At 42.7% G+C, this 17,505-nt stretch overlaps 1 pseudogene across 1 annotated transcript in view; it reads left to right on the forward strand.

The window, feature by feature from the left end:
- LOC309961759 (D-aminoacyl-tRNA deacylase 2-like) overlaps positions 1-17,505 on the forward strand; it is a 454,943-nt pseudogene that overhangs the window by 181,417 nt on the left and 256,021 nt on the right. The gene's annotated exons all lie outside the window — the stretch shown is intronic.

A 17,505-nucleotide genomic window follows, 5' to 3' on the forward strand; every position in this document is an offset into this window, starting at 1 on the left:
GGACAATGGGTGTTATGCTTTTCATCTTTGTGATTTTTCTCTGAGTGCCCACTCAGATCAGGAGGGAAGTGTCTCTTTGGTTACTCAATTAGTTTTTGTCCCCAAGGGCTATTAGGAGGAGAAAGCATTTGGAATTCTTTCTCTTTTTTTTTATGAAGAACTTTCTCTGTTCTTCCATGGGTAGTTCTTGAATGATCAGTTCCCCGGGGGGAGCGATGAACCTCTTGATATCTGAGACTGTTTGAAATTTCCTGTGTGTGCCTCAGTGACAGCCTTCCCGGGAATGTGTTCTTGAAATTCTGCAGGGTGGTCTCCTTCCCACAAAGTGGGACCTGTTCTCCATGGGCCCCGGAGAGGAAGGAAATGTCAGACAGGTGGAGTTATGAGAATTACAAGGAGGAAACAGTCAAAATGTCACCCTATAACTAATTCAAGTGTAATCGAAATTTAATAAAGTACAGCGACCCATTTTGCATTTACATACCATCTTTCATCCGAATGTGGAAAATATTACCCTTTTCAGTCCTTTGGTCTGGTTTTTGCGAAGAGTCCCGTCTGTGTTTTGTTTTGTTTTTTTTCCTCCTCCCCAAGGCAAAGAAAGAGTAACTGACTTATTCAAGTTCGCACAATAGCTCCTCAGATTTGAGAGAAGTTGGTGTTGGTGTTATTTTCAGGCCCCGGGGACAGGATGGGGGCTGGAAAACAAAGATGGCTTTTCTCTGTCCAAATGGTCACCCAGTGAAATCCCTTCCGGATGGGCCAGCCCTGTCAGGTGAGCACACCGATTCAGTTAAAAAATATGAAAACAGAACAAAACAAGACCAGTGTGACCTGTCCTCTTCACAAGTTTCTGGTGAGAGGTCCCCTTTCCCCCTGGGACCTCTGACTGGTGGTTTAAGAATTTGCTTTATTTCATGATGCTGCTGAACACTTGGCAGAATATATTTCAGGATCTAAGGCAGGCCTTTGAAGGTAATGGTGTCTGAGTTTGGGGATAACATGAAAACGTCAGTAACATCCAGGGAGACGGGTGGGGCATGTTTTATTTTGTGATCCAATCTGTCTTCTTCCCAATTAGACTACGTTTGGGGAAGAAATGCCACGCTTCTGGAAGCTAAATTTAGATCACTTATGAATCTCGCTTGATAAGATTCATGGAGATTTTGATCTCCCTGTGTGTCTATTTATTTATGATTTATATCTCACCTATTTCCACTTGAGATTGGAGAGTTTTATAATAAATATTTGAAACGAGCATCAAAGATCAAAAACAACAGAAAAGAGGAGGGAAAAATGTACCTCAAGCTGCAAACTAATACAGTCATTAAGATCGGCAGTAGCTTTAACTCTGCAAGCACTGTATTGATTTCTGAAATAAATTTATGTCAAAGATCTGTATATGAGGCTCTTTGAAAAACATGATGACTCTATTTTTAGCTGTACTCTGGCAACAGATGCAGTTGTGTGTGTATGTGGGGGGGGGGGGCAATTGTGACATTTCATCAGACCCTCCCAGGAATCCTTTCTGTCCTCACTCTCCATGAGAGGACAAGGGTGATTAGGGGTTAGATACAGGCAGGTGTCTCCATATAGTTGTGGGTTGCAGGCAATAAAAACTGCTTCTTGCGGTAGTAGAACCAGTCTTGATTACCTCCTGGTGTCCAGGCTGCTGGACAGTCCCTTGGGGCTCAGCAGCTGGATGGACAAGGGAGTGCAGCTCTTCTTTCCGGAGTCGTTGTACTTGGCTCAAAAATCCCAGAAGTGAGTTCAAGAAGTAACGCATGGCTGAGACGGCAGCTCCTTGTAAGGGGATGTCAAGGCATTTTGACAGATTGCATGCAAACTGCATATAAGGAGGGCAGAGGACAGACCCTAAAGGAAACTGGAATGCTGTTGTCAAAGGACTTGAGTCCAGCAGGGAACTCTAACTCCACCCCACACTGGCTTTGCTTAAGGAAATTTCCTGATTCAAAAATAAAGCTGCTTTGGGACTTCTGTGGTGGTGCAGTGGTTAACAATCCTCCTGCCAATGCAGGGGACAGGGGTTCGAGTCCTGGTCCAGGAAGGTCCCACATGCCACAGGGCAACTAAGCCCGTGGGCCACAGCTACCGAAGCCCACGTGCCTAGAGCCCATGCTCTGCCACAAGAGAAGCCACCGCAATGAGAAGCCCGCACACCCCAACAAAGAGTAGCCCCGGCTCACCGCAACTAGAGAAAGCCCACGCGCAGCCACAAGACCCAACACAGCCAAAAATTAAATAAATAAATTTATTTTAAAAAATAAAAACCTGCTTTTTACTGTTTTCTGTGATCTGAGCTTAGTCTAGTGATGTTTTCATGCTCAACTGACCTGATGATTATCCAATGATCAATCTGAAAGCCAGCAGAGTATGAATTTTCTATCATCAAGAATGGGATCTGTTGGGCAGGGTCCCAAGGCTGCCATAACTCTACACCATAAACTGGGTGGTTTAACACAACAGAAATCTATTCTCTTACAGTTCTGGAGGTCAGAAGTCTGAAATCAAGGTGTCAGCAGGGCCATGCTCCTCCAAAGGCTCTAGGGGAGAATCCTTCTTTCCTTCTTCCAGCTTCTGGTGGTAACCAGCAATCCTTGGCATTCCTTGGTCTGCTCCAACATCACTCCAATCTCTGCCTCTTTTGTCACATGGTTTTCTTCCCTGTGTGTCTGCCTTCACATGGTGTTTTCTTCTTTGTGTGTCTTCTCTTCTTAAAGGACATCAGTGACTGGATTGAGTTCCCTCTCTAATCCAGTATGACCTCACCTGCTATGTTCTGAATGTTTGTGTTCTCTCAAATTCACATGTTGAAATCCTACCCCCCCCAATGTGATGGTATTAGTAGCTAGGAGCCTTTGGGATGTGCTTAGGTCATGAGGGTGGAGCCCTCATGAACAAGATTAGTGCCCTTATACAAGAGGCTGCAGAGAGCATTCTAGCCCCTTCTACCACACGCGGACACAGTGAGAAGTTGGCAGTCTGCAACTGGGAAGAGGGCCTTCAGCAGAGCTCCATGCTGGCACCCAATCTTGGACTTCCAGCCTCCAGACCTGTGAGAAACAAATTTTTATTGTTTATAAGTCACCCAGCCTGTGGTATTTTTGTTATAGCAACCCAAGTGAAGGAAGACAGAAAACCAGTATGACCTCATCTTCACTTCCATTTTAATTAGATCTGCACAGACCCTATTTCCAAATAAGATCACCTTCACAGATTTCACATAGACATGCATTTTGAGGGACACCATTCAACCCAGTCCAGGCAGAGAAGGGAGTTTGCTTTTCTGATGGTTGATGAAGTCAACTTTAAATACAAAATAACTAATGGGTTTGACCTGGAATTCATTAAGAAGGAAGCTCAGGGACTTTTGTTTTCCATCTAAACACCTTTTAAAAGTGCTTAGATTATATAACTGGGCAAAACAGGTATTATCACGTTCTTGGACTAGTCTGTCAAGACTTAGTTTTTAGGGAGTTGAACATCAAGTCAGTTTAAGCAGCTTTGCTATGAAGGAAAAAAATAGTTTTTTCTTTGGATGAGTTCCCAGTCTGGAGCAGGGCATTCCTAGACCTCAACATGCCATTTATCTCCACGAGTTGTCCCCTGGCTTCAGGCCTGCTTTTGTCTCCATTCTGCCCCTTCTCACCTTCCTTTTCCCAAATTTAGAACTGACAATCCCTTGAGTTACTTTAAGAGAAGAAAACAAGGGGCCTGGTCTCTAAGGGAGGTTGAGAAAGAGAACAGGAACTCAGAAGCACCATATGTTTTGTCCCTCTCAGCTTTTATGCTCACTCTGGACTAAGTCACAGAGACGTGGTTCCCATGGTGACCCATCGGCATGGCCCACAGAGACTTTGCTGGGTGTCAACTCAGCTATTTTTTTCCTAATCTCATATAACACAGCAGTCATATGGAGAAATGCAATTGGGCTTGACTTTACCATGGCTTTTCATTTTTCCTGACACAGGTCTGTCTGGCAGGATTAGGGGCAGGGTTTTGAGCAGTGAGGCTGGAATGGTGGACAAGGGCCAGATGACCAGGGTCACCGAGAGCCCTGCTAAAAGTGGACTGTATTTGGGAGGTTTTCCCTCTCCAACTGTGCTATCAGACCACCTACATCAGAATCCCTTGTGGGTATGTGGTGAAAATGAAGATTCCTGAGCTCCATCCAGACTTTCTAAACCAGAATCCCGGGAGTGGCTCAGAAGTTTGCCTGTTTCTGCAAGCACCCCAGGGGATTCTTGTGCAAACTCTTGAGAGCTACTAGATAATGTGGAGCCCGGAGGATGGTAAGCAGACTTGGGTTTTAGCAAGAGTATTTTGATATTGTAGGAAAAAAATGAAGCTAGAAGGCTGTTTAATAATCTAGCATTTTATGAAACACATACTATGCTTACTACATGCCATGAACTATGTTTGTTGCTTTAGAAAATTAACTCATTTAATTCTCATAACAACCCTAGGAATAAGTTCTGTTATTTTCTCCACATTCTGGAGAGGGGAACTGAGGCACAGAAACTTGCCCAAGGTCATACAGTGGTGTGACTTCAGAGCACATGTCTGCAACTACTATGCTCTGTTGAGATGTAAGAATGTGGAGACCTATTGGTGACTTGGGGACCTGAGGAAAAAGAAATCATGTACAACCAGAAGATGATGGAGCCATTAACCAGAACCTGAATGTGAAGAGGTGCTGGTTTTTACATACTTATGTGACCTGTGCCTCCCCTATTAGTCGTGAGCTCTTTAAAGGGAGGGATACTGAAGTCACTCACAGCTTCCAAAATGGAGTACATGTCGGATTGCACAGGCACCAGCCTCAAAACCAGTGAGTCAAGATTCTGGAATCAGCTCTGTCAATTACCTGCTGTGTGGTGAGTTACTGAATATTAGTTTCTCCATCAGTAAAATGCAAGTGCTGGATATGTGATGTCTCTTCCACTGTAACACGGGCAAGGCTGCAGGGTTGCAGAACTTCAGCGGGTGCCATTCTCTTGGAGTTCTCAAAGACAATGTCAGCAGTGGAACCCAGGATTGTACACTATGGGATTACTGCAGAGGGGGATGATAGTACCTACTGGCGGATTAAATGAGTTAATACAGGTAAAGCGTTTGGATCATACCTGGGATATGCAGATGTTAGTTATTTTTGTTATTATTATCTCTCAATTTATTCCAGCTGGACTATCTGGAGTCTGAGATCCTTTGAAATAAAGAAATATTGTTTCCCCCCAGAAATAGAGAAAGTGAATTTGAATTTGAAGGACAAAATAGTCTATAGGCAGACAATTTTCTCCCTTAACTGGTTTGTTCCTTCTACCCAGTATGTCTATTGAGTTCCTTTGGCCCCCTTTCAGCATCTTCTTCCCTGGAAACTTCCACCTCCAGGTAAGCCAGGAAAGTACAGGCATTGGCAGAGGCTGACTTGACCAGCACCTTCTCCACCCAGCTGCCTCTGTCTCTGCAGCTGATCAAGGTCATCTGTGGACAACACATCTCCCAGTGAAGGCTACTTTGCCTAAGGTTCAGCTCACTGCTGAGACATCTGCACAAGGCATGGAGCAACAGAGATCGGTGTTCTCAAACTACTATATAATGATCTGATACGGAAATCTAGACTAAATCTAGACTAAAAGATATTTTTTGCTGGTCCTAAAAAATATTAATCAAGCAAAACACTTTCCTGAGGACACTTCCTGAGGATGTGTGAGCTCATACTTAAATTTGGAAATGGAATTTCAAGAGGAATTTCAAGAGACTCAGTTTCTTATTTTTCATTCATTCTTTCATTCATCTATTAATTCAATCAACCAACTTTTATTAAGTGTTTATTGACTACATGCCAAGCATACATTACATGTCAGTGACCCTGTGTACTAGTTATGTAGATTTTAAGTCAGAAGATTGGTTTTAAAATCCACTACAACCCACTAACTTTGCCAACTCTGGGAACCTCAGTGTTCTGTCCCACCTCACAGGGACGTTGTTAGGGTCCAATGACTTCATATACATTATGGATGTCATATGTAAACAGATGTCACTATTAGGAACATAAGGAATGTGCTGGTAGGGCAAACCTTAGCTTTGTAGATAACCATGGAATTCTTTCTAACAACACACTCAAATGACATCTCTCACAGGAGACAGCCTGTGTTATTACAGTGGGAAAGCAGCCTTTAGGCCACTTACTTTATCCCTGGGCATGAGTAAACCTTTAAAACCCTTTGGGGAGTTGGAATGCTTCACTTCCCACACAGTTTTCTAAGTCAGTAATCCTCCAAGGCCATTTGGCTTCCAGAATTTTTCACCAAACATTCATTGCTTCCCCATTTTTCTGTCTCAACCAATATTTCCTTATATTACATAATCATAATATCCCTGCTAGTCTGAAGGAAAAATCCTCCAAGGGCAGGTAATATAACATTTCTTATTAGGCCTATTTGATTCCTGTTGGGCATGGGCTTAGATGATCTGGCCAAAATTCTAGCTAGTTGCTGGCAGAATAGAAGGCTGAGCTGAGTTCCCATCTTTGTCCTATTTACCAAGTCAGAGCTGAGTGGCGTGAGGAAGGCCAGTGTCCCTCTTGGGCTGCTCTGCATTTCAGTCATGCCCTTGGTTAACCCATAAAGTCTTGAGTTTGGAAAAGCACCGTCTGACAGGACCTTGCTCACAAGTCCTTAAGGCAACTCTAGGAAGTCCAGAAGGCACTGACTACTCTTGAAGCGGCTGAAAATCTCCTTATTTTGCAGCCCATTCTGCTCATTCATTAAACCCTCAGACTTCTGTTTGGAGCATAAGACAGGTCAGTTTCCTGCACCACTGTGGACCTGACCACTGTATGATCTGTACTGTCCAGTATGGCATCCACTAGCCACGGGTGCGTATTGAGCACTAGGAATGTGGTTGGTCCGTATGGACATGCACTGTAAGTGCAAAACAGTTAACAGAGCTTGAGGACTTAACACAAAATAGGAACATAAAATATCTCGTGAACAATTTAAAAATATTGGTTACATATTAAAATGATGATTTATTGAATATATTGGGGTCATTAAAGTGTAGTTTTATATTAACTCTTTTTTATTGAAATATAGTTGACATACAATATTATGTTAGTTTCAGGTATAGTACATAGCGATTTGACATTTGCATCCATCATGAAATGATCACCACGGTAAGTCTAGCAACCATCTGTCCCCATGCAAAGTTGTTACAATGTTATTGACCATATTCCTCAGGCTGTACATGACATCCCCGTGGCTTATTTATTTTATAACTGGAGATTTTTCCCTCTTTATCCCCTTCACCTATTTGGCCCAAGCCCCACCCCTCTCCCCTCTGGTAACCACTCATTTGTTCTCTGTATCTATGAGTCTGTTTTCATTTTGTTTTGCTTGTTTTGTTTTTTAGATTCCACATTTAAGTAGATCACAAGGTCTTTGCCTTTCTCTGACTTAATTCACTGAGCATAATACCCTCTAGATCCATCCACGTTGCCCCAAATGGCAAGATTTCATTTTGTAAAAATTAATTAATTAAGTTATTTATTTTTGGCTGCATTGGGTATTTGTTGCTGCACGCGGGCTTTCTCTAGTTGCGGCAAGTGGGGGCTACTTTTCGTCGTGGTGTGTGGGCTTCTCATTGCGGTGGCTTCTCTTGTTACAAAGCATGGGCTCTAGGCACACGGGCTTCTGAAGTTGTGGCACGCAGGCTCAGTAGTTGTGGTGCGCAGGCTCTAGAGCACAGGCTCAGTAATTGGGGCACACGGGCTTAGTTGCTCCACAGCACGTGGGATCTTCCCGGACCAGGGCTCAAACCCATGTCCCCTGCATTGGCAGGCAGATTCTCAACCACTGCGTCACCAGGGAAGTCCCTCATTTTTTTTTTTTTTAATGACTTCCTGCAACGATCTGTCAGGACCTCAAAGAGAGTGGTGAACATTCCTCCCTCGTGTTGCCTCTGCCCAAGTTCAGCATGTTTCCCAGTCCCCTGTCCATACTCTATGCCCCTGTTTCCTCTTCTACTAACTGTCCTTTTTGTTGTCTGACAGATGATGATGATTTAAGAAGCAGCAGAGTCAGAGAACACTGGCATTTTGAAGATTTGAGAGAAGGGCTGACCTCAAGTTTTCATATCTAGGTCTATGTAAACACACAAAATCCTTTCCTCCCCTGTCTAAAATTCTTTCCATAAACTCATTTGACTGAAAGATGAAGTCATGTGTATGAAAATATCCATGAGATTCTGAACATGTTTATCAGTAAAAAGAATTTCATTTTCCACAGGGAACTCTACTCAACACTCTGTAATGGCCTATATGGGAAAAGAATCTAAAAAAGAATGGAGGGCTTCCCCGGTGGCGCAGTGGTTGAGAGTCCGCCTGCTGATGCAGGGGACACGGGTTCGTGCCCCGGTCCGGGAGGATCCCACATGCTGCGGAGCGGCTGGGCCCGTGAGCCGTGGCCGCTGAGCCTGTGCATCCAGAGCCTGTGTTCTGCAACGGGAAAGGCCACAACAGTGAGAGGCCCTCGTACCGAAAAAAAAAAGAAGAATGGAGATATGTACATGTAAGACTGAATCACTTTGCTATACACCTGAAATTAACACAACATGGTGAATCAACTATACTCCAATATAAAATAAAAATTAAATTAAAAAAATTTTTAATTTCATTTTCTAAAAAACTTACTTCTGTTAGACAGTGGGGGTAACCAACAGTTCAGAAAGGAGAATACTGGGCCAAGTCACCTTTAGCATTTCCTTCCAGCTCTAAGATGGAGTCTGTAATTCCCTGTCCCAGGGTTTTATCCACGCTGGAGGGGAGCTGTCTCAGGGATGGAGAGAGACCATGCAGACCAGATACATCTTCAGTGGAAGCTTCATCTTCATAGACATTTGCCCTCTAGAAACAGAGTTAAGGTCAATCCCTTTGCCAAGAGGTCAACAAACTACCTTCTCAACTAGGTCAGTAGACTAGGCGTAAAAGACCTCAAGGACCATGAAGTCTCCTTAGAGGGACTTTTTGAACATTCAGAACATGCGTCAATAAACTGGCCTGGACCCAGAATTCACTGAAGGGAGAAAAAACACAAAAGACTATGATAAACCCAAGGATTATCTTCTTGGCATTCCCTAGAACAGCTGTCTGGCAAATGTTACACGGTGTCTGAGATGATTTTAGAAACTTCGTCTTGAGGAAGAACACGTAGAGAGAATACCAGACAGATTTGCCTTCATTTTTTGTCACAGAATAAGAATTTCAGGGCCATTGGTACTTTCAGTGAAATCATCCTGATGATGGTCTTATCATTGTTTGAAACTTAAATCATGTCACATCTAATAAATTTATAACCAAGTGCGGTCACAAAATAAGGTGATACCAATAGTTACTTGGGTCTTCCTTCTCCTCTTCCTGTTGCTTTTCCTCATTATCGTGGTAAATGGAATATTCAAAAGATGTGTTAAACAAGAGAATTCTGCCAAGTATCTATAGACGCCCATCTTAAATGAAATACATATTCAGGGGTAAAATGATAAATGATATGTGCTTTCCTAAATTTCCTTTCAGACCTCATTTTCTCCCCAAAGATCCTATTCTCAGGGCTTAGTGAAACAGATTATGCCAGAGAGGGGGAGAGAGGGAGAGATAAAGAGAGAGAAAGAAAGAGAGAGAAGAAGGAACGTTACCCGTGAGGGCTGGAATGAAAATGACAGCAAGACTGTGATCAGAGTAGAAAACTCAATGTAGCTCTTGGGATCTATACCTGTGGGGGTGAGTGAGAGGACGGCCTAGCGTGAACCCCTCACTCTGTTCTTGTTCACATCAGAATTCTAAGTGAAAGAGCAGTTTGTCAACATGGATCACTTACATCAAGGTAGTGTCTGAACTTTGAACACGTGACTCAGCCATTACCTGAAGATGCCACCTTAGCAGTTCGCATGATGAAGTTTGGGGTTTTGTGTGTGTGTGTGCAGGTGTTGGTTACTTTATACAATATTATGGGGAGCTTTGTGGCTGATCTAGAAATCAAACTATCATTTGTAACATGATTTCCACGTTCTAAATAATAATTTTTAAAAAATTTTGGAACAGAGCAGGATCGTGACTTGGGGGCAACCTGTTCCACTGGGAGAGAATGAAGAGTCAGTGCAGCTTCCTATGGAATGCTGTAGAAATACTCCAAACACTCCCCAGGCATGTCACTTCTTTGAAAAAGAAGAGTAGAAACAGCTAAGCTGGAGTTTGCCCCAGCACACACACAGAGCTCTGGATGTCAGCAGACTTCATTCTCCCTTCACAAAGGAAATGGGTATGTGCTGACTGCGTGTCTCCTCTCATTTCCAGCCTTAATTTTCTTTCTCTTCTGCCTTCCCCAGGTTATATTAAGCTAAATGATAGGTTCACTAGGTGTTGTAGATTTCCTAAAGTCTGCAAGGAAAATAGACTTACTGATCAACCCAGACAATGCTGAAGTGCATTAAGACAATGAAGGAAGGAAGGAAGGGAGGAGAGGAGGAAGCGGGGGCAAGCCAGTCATCCTTAGACAAGAAGGGACATACACTGTATGATATTTCATCAGAAGTTGATCATTTAGTGGGAAGGCAGTAGAGAGCACAGAAGAATCCAACACAGGAAGGTATTGTTCTGTGTGGTGGTGAGCTGGTGTGGCTTTCATTCATCTTACACTCTGATGAGAGCACATTCATTTCTGGTGGTCCTCCTTTTGAAGAAAACCAGTATTCACATTACAAAATCAGACTTAAAAAAACCCCAAAACCTTAAAGTGTTCTTTTAGATGGAAACCATCTCAATAGCCTTAAGTGTTTTGTTTTTCAGAACATTTTTTTTTTCATTGAATGGGTCCAATTTAAAGGTAAAATGAAAGAATGCTTGCTAACTAAAAGTTGACTGTAAATGACTACCAGGCATCATGAATTTAAACTAGCGAGGGGAGGGAGGGTTTGGGAGTGTGGGATTAGCAGATGCAAACTGGTATATATAGGATGGATAAACAACAAGGTCCTACAGTGTAGCACAGGGAAGTATATTCAATAGCCTGTGATAAGCCACAATGGAAAAGAATATGAAAAAGGATATATATATATATATATATGTATAACTGAATCACTTTGCTGTACAGCAGAAATTAACACAACATTGTAAATCAACTATACTTCAATAAAATTTTTTTAAAAAGAGTGAGGAGATAGGACTGGTTTATAGACATTGCACGTAATCCTTTCTAGCCCTGCACCAGGCTGCCGCAACTGACAGGTTACTATACTGTCCTTGAGGGAGGGAGCCTATTTCCTGGAAGAAGTGACAAAAATATGTTTAATATTCTCTACTTTGACTTGTTTGTGCCTGAATTTCTTCTTTAAATTTTTAATTTTAGAATAATTTCATACTTACACAAAAATTGCAAAAAAAACCACACCTTTTTTTCTGAGCTTGAATACTTTAGTGTGTAATTTTTACAAATTCCCTTACATAATTATAATGCAACCATTAAAATAAGGAAATTAACATTGACACATTACTACCATCTAATCCTCAGATGCCATTCAAGTTTTGACAATCAAAGAAAGTTTGTTATAGCAGATGGATCCAGTTCAAGCAGACCTGCTGCATTTAGTTGTCATATCTCTTCAGTTCCTTCACTTAGAATACTTCCTCAATCTTTCCTTGATTTTATAACTTTGATACTATTGAATATCACATTCTGATTATTTTGTGGGATGTCCCTCAATTTGCGTTTGCCATTTGATATTTCCTCCTGAGTTCATTGTAAAGTTGCTCTTTTCTCTTTGTAATTAGTAAGAATTTTGTGTGGAAGTACTCTGAAACTATGCAAATCTCCCATTTCTTAAACTTTCACCTATTAGTTTTAACAACTACTGATGTTTCTTAGATGATTTAATTATTACCGTGATGGTTGCTAAACGACAAATTTTCTAATTCCATCATTTCTCCATTTATTAGTTGGTGTTTTACTGTAAGAAAAAGTTTTTTCTCCTCTCTTTCTTTAGTTCTATCAGTATGGACTTACAGATTTTTATCTTAATGATTATAATATATTAATATCATTATTTATTTTGATACATAAATTGCCCCAGATTTGACCAGTGAGAGTGCTTTGAGGCTGACTTCTGTGTCTTTTTATATATCCTCATTGTTTGAAAGGCTGTGAGTCTTTTGAATGGTAGCTCTGCTGGGCTCAATGGAAAGGGGGCTGTTCTTAGAGTCTGAAGACCTGGGTTGAAGTCTTCTTGACTTCTTTCATTCCCAGTTGGGTATCCTTGGGAAAGTGGCCCTTCTGTATTCTGTAAATGGGGATAATCAATACCTGTATTATCTTTAATATCTATATTGATTAAATTAAATCTGTATAAAAGGAAACATGATATTGATCTTACTAATCATGAAATGTAGTATTCATAAAAATTTTATTGCATTTGAAAACTATCTAGGGTTAGATTTTCCTGGGTCTGTATCAGGATTGTTGAGAACATTGTAGAAAATCAAACAGGTTACTTATAGGCAATTACTTTCAAAAGCAAAAATTATAAAAGAACCATGAAAAGAAAATTTTTTTTTTTTGCGGTACGCGGACCTCTCACTGTTGTGGCCTCTCCCGTTGCGGAGCACAGGCTCCGGACGCGCAGGCTCAGCGGCCATGGCTCAGGGGCCCAGCCGCTCCGCGGCATGTGGGATCCTCCCGGGCCGGGGCACGAACACGTGTCCCCTGCATCGGCATGCGGACTCTCAACCACCGCGCCACCAGGGAAGCCCTGAAAAAAATTTTAAATAAAAATGATATTTGATGTGGGATGAATGTACATTTTAAGATATTTAAAATGATGTGGAGTGGGACCCTCGAACTAGGAGAGTTGAGGGCTTGTGAAGGACCTAAGCCAGGCAGAACAGTTGGGGAGTGAGTCCCCTGTTCCTGTTCCAACCACAGAGGCTGGACAGCTAGAGTTTTTGGAGCAGTAAGTGCCTTCCTGTGCTGGATGGTGGAGTGGGAATCAATCCCTAATTAGTCTGTGACCCTGAGCAGACGGCGCCCCTCTCTGGGGCTCACAGTCCTCAATAAAACCAAAATACAAGCAAATATGCAAAAATCCTTTAAGCTCTCTTACACCTCTAAAAAGTGTCTGTGACAGACATAGAAAACAAACTTATGGTTACCAAAGGGGATAGCGGGGTGGGGGGGAAGGCAGGGTGGGGGAGAGCTAAATTAGGAGTTTTGGATTAACATATACACACTACTATATATAAAATAGATAAACAACAAGGACCTACTGTATAGCACAGGGAACTATACTCAGTATCTTGTAATAACCTATAATGGAAAAGAATCTGAAAAAGAATATATATATGTATAACTATATATATATATATATATATATATGTATAACTGAATCACTTTGCAGTACACTTGAAACTAACACAACATTGTAAATTCACTATAGTTCAATAAAAACAAACAAACAAGCGGAAAAAAAAAAAAAAAATAAAAACCTCTGTCTGAAGATGCTGGACTCCATGATCGCTCTCCATCCTCGAGACTCTAAAATTCTATGTACCATCCTCTGAGCTTTGATTCCAGGAGCTATTTATTTTGAGCATCAGGTTCTGCATAGCCCATAATCAAGGATTCAACTTCTCCCGCTGCTGGTGTCTCCTTCAGAGAGGAAGTAGACCCATCGGGCTTTGTGAGCTGGCGTTCTCCCCTCTTTAAACATAATTGCGTCCCCGCCCTAGGGACTGGGCTGAGAGAAGGAAAGGCTTTCTTCCTGATCCATACGTATATGGGTTTGTAGTCCTTGCCCTTGACAATTATATCAAAAGGAGGATATTTTGCTAAGGTGGAGTATTAGTTTTCCATGGTTGCTGTAACAAATTACCACAAACTGGGTGGCTTTAAACAACTGTGATTTATTTTCTCACAGTTCTGGAGGCCAGGAGTCTGCACTCAAGATGTTAGCAGGCTTCAGGCTCCCTCCAAAAGCTCTGGGTGAGAGTCCACCCTTGCCTCTTTTAGCTTCTGGTGACCCCCGGTGTTCTTTGGTTTGTGGCTACATCGCTCCAATTTCTGCCTCTGTTTTCTCCTCTTCATCTTTATAAGGGCACTTGTCATTGGATTTAGAGAGCACTTGGGTGATCCAGGATGACCTTATCTAGAGATCCTTACTTAATTACATCTGCAAGTTTCCTTTTTCCAAATGAGGTCACACTCACAAGTTCTGGGAGATTGGATATTGACATATCTTTTGGGGGCTACCATTCAACCCACTGCAGGGGGCATGAATGTTGGGCTACTGGTTCTTAGATGAGCTCTAGAGTGTCAGTGATGGTGGATAGAGAGGGTGCTGTGAACAGTGTCAGGGAGAGGGAAGGATGGAAAGAGTAAGGAGTGTGCACATGACCCCTGTTGACCTTGGCTGGCGGTGTCATCAGCAGCCCTGCAGTTTAGTGAGGGCCATTCTGAGCACCCGTCTCTCCTCCTTTCCAAAGGAGGGTGCTGTATCAGTAAGTTAGGCTTGGCTCTGCTGCAGTCACAAACAACACCAAAATCTCAATGGCTCATACAAGCATTTTTCATTCACTTGCCTTACGTCTCTGATAGGTTGACAGCAGGACTGCTCCAGGTCACTTTCACTCTGGGACCAGGATGATGGAGAGGTAGACTGGGAATATGGCCAGTCTTGTGGCAGATGGAGAAGAGTGCATGATAAACCTTGAGCTGGCTCTAGAATCTTCTGCCTGGAAGTGATGGGTGCCTTTCCTGCTCATTTCACTGGCCAGGGCAAATCACATGGCCAAGGTCAATGGCAATGAGGAAGAGAAAGATCAGCTTTTCCCAGGGAAGGGCAGTGAATGTTTATGAACCACAGTAAGGCAAGCCACAGGTGCTGCAGGAACAGCCCCTCTGTCTGCTGAAAAGATGCATAGCTTCCTCTACCACTTCTCACCCAGGGAAGATTGCTGCTCATCCAGGCTTTCTTGAAACCCTTAGCATTCAATTCTCCAGGGATTGTGCTATCTGCATTTTTTGAGTATACCCTACTCATTATCCTGTACTATGCAGGCCTCCCATCCCGGCTCATTCCCCATACCCCAGGATAAAACCATCGGGTTATAGTTTCATGCCATTTTCTGGTAGAGCTGCTGTTGGGACTATACTTTCCAAACACAACCTACGTTGAGTGTCTCCAGTCTAGTTATTTTCACAGCAGCTGTGGGAAGAACACTTTGCTCCTTCCTCTGTTTGCAGAGGCTCTGAGGAAATGGTCAAGGGCTTGGCCCTGAAGTCAAGATGGAATCATCTACGGATCCCAAAAGTCTTCAACAATTAAGGTGGAATAGGTCTTAAAGAGGTGGAGTGCAGCTTCCGTGAATCTAATGGTCCGTAGATGAACTGCAAGGTTCTGTAAGTTTCTTAAATTGTAAGTATAACTGAGGGAGGGAGAATATATGTCCAGTGGCTGTGTATTTTCTGGGGCCAGGAATCATAGCTTACATCTGATCCTCAAAGAATCTGTGAATCCAGGAAGATTAAGAACCATGGAATCTCAACCATGTACCAAATGGATTGATTCTAATGTATTAGCTAACTTCCTCAAAAGCCTTTTCCCTATACGTTGGTTTTGTTTCAAGAGTTAATTTCTCTAGTATCACAACCTACTCTGGGAGAAAGAAATAGTCTTTGGAAAGTTACACTGACTTCCAAAGCCAGGAAGATATCCTTCGGTGCATTCCTACCCCAGCAATTATTGCCCTTCGAGTGCCTGCAGAGCTCCCTCCAGCCTTCCTTTTAGTCTCCATGGGGACTCATTAGGTTTCTAATAGCCAAGTGGGAAGACTTACAGTGCTGGCTTACCAGAAGGCCTTGTTTTGGGAATTTCACAGACAGGGCAGCTTCTCTCTTGTAAGGAAATTTACACCCCACAACGCAGAATAGGGAATGACTGTGGCAGATGACGATAATAGGATTGCATCAATATTATATGCTTGCCAGCCAAAGAACCAATGTTTTAACAGCACAGGTTATTTATTCTCCTTTATGAAGCTAGTTGGATGTGAGTAGTATTTCCTTTTTACAGATAAGGAAACACAGGGTCAATATTTTATTAGCCTCTTGGAGCAGAGATTCTTAACAGGGTCCTTGGATGGGACTTCAGGGGTCTGTGAACCCCTGAAATGACCTGCAAAGACAAGAATAAATTTGTATGCACATTTGGGAGGGGAGGAGAGAGGGAGGAGTGTGAGATTTTCATCAAATTCTACAAAGTTCTGTGACTGTACAAAGTTCAAAACCACTCCCCTAGGGCTTCTATTCTCGTAAAATAACTGGCAGATTAGCCTAATCTTAACGTGCAGCCCTATCTTTGTGAGTTTTTTTCCCCCCTTTGTTGCTGACCTCCACAACAGTGAAAAAACTAGAAAGCAAGAACAATCGTGGACGAGTCATATTTAGATAAGTTTCCCTTACCTACCTCTCTTCTGGAAAGTTTAAACTCTTACTTCTACCCATGATCATCCCAGGTATGTTAGAGTCCCAAAGACAGAGTGGAAAGAAACCTTAAAAATCATCAGGATTCATGGATGGGAAAACTGAAGCTTAGAACTGAGGCTTAATCACACTCACATAATAAATCAGTGATCAAGCGAATGTTCATTCCTTTCTGCGAAATCAACTCCCATCTCAGTTGGAAACCCCTTGCCAATATTTTTAAACAAATGCCAATTCAATAAGATTCATTTTTCTTGACATTATGTAAATGAGGCAAAGGAGACTGAGTGGCCTTCTGTCCAGGGAGTAGGAAGTGAAGCCTGTCTGGGGCTACAGGCTTCCTTGGGACACGTTGTGGTGTCAGAAAGGAGTTCTGGAAGAAGGAGGTCCTTGTCCATTTCTGTTTCGTGAGTGAGCCCCTTCTCTTGGCCACAGCTGGAGGCGTGGCTCCTGACCCACTTCCCCCCGGAGAGGGAGCAGAGCGTGAAACCAAAGTGCCTCCCCTCAGGACGCCTGGCAGGTTCTGCTCTCCCAGAGCTGCCATCAGAACCTCCTTTCCTCCCCAGCCTTGCTTCCCACTGAGGGAAACGTTGACTTTTCCAGGTTAAATGTTCCGAGTCAAATAGTCCCTCCCGTGAGAAGCAGAACCATGGTCAGGTCAGGGGACCAGAGAGGCCGTGAACTGATGCTGTTAAAGTGTGCCGGGTTTGATCTTTAAAGATATTTAAATGTCTTTCTGCCCCAGAGGCAAACTTTGTTCTGGCTGGAGGGACCCTGGACCTCTCTAACCTCCATGAGGGGTAAAGTCTGGTGTTTATGTCACTAGCGAGACGTCAGTCACAGAAACTGGCCATGCCCTGGTGTCTTCCAAGAGGACCTAACAGTGTTTCTTCAGAGAGACCTTTGATAAGACACTTCAGAAATGTAGTGATTCATAAGAAAGATGTTATTTCCTACAGACTAG

Source organism: Leucopleurus acutus (genome assembly GCF_964270905.1).
Source record: "Leucopleurus acutus genome assembly, chromosome: 5".
Classification (NCBI taxonomy): domain Eukaryota; kingdom Metazoa; phylum Chordata; class Mammalia; order Artiodactyla; family Delphinidae; genus Leucopleurus; species Leucopleurus acutus.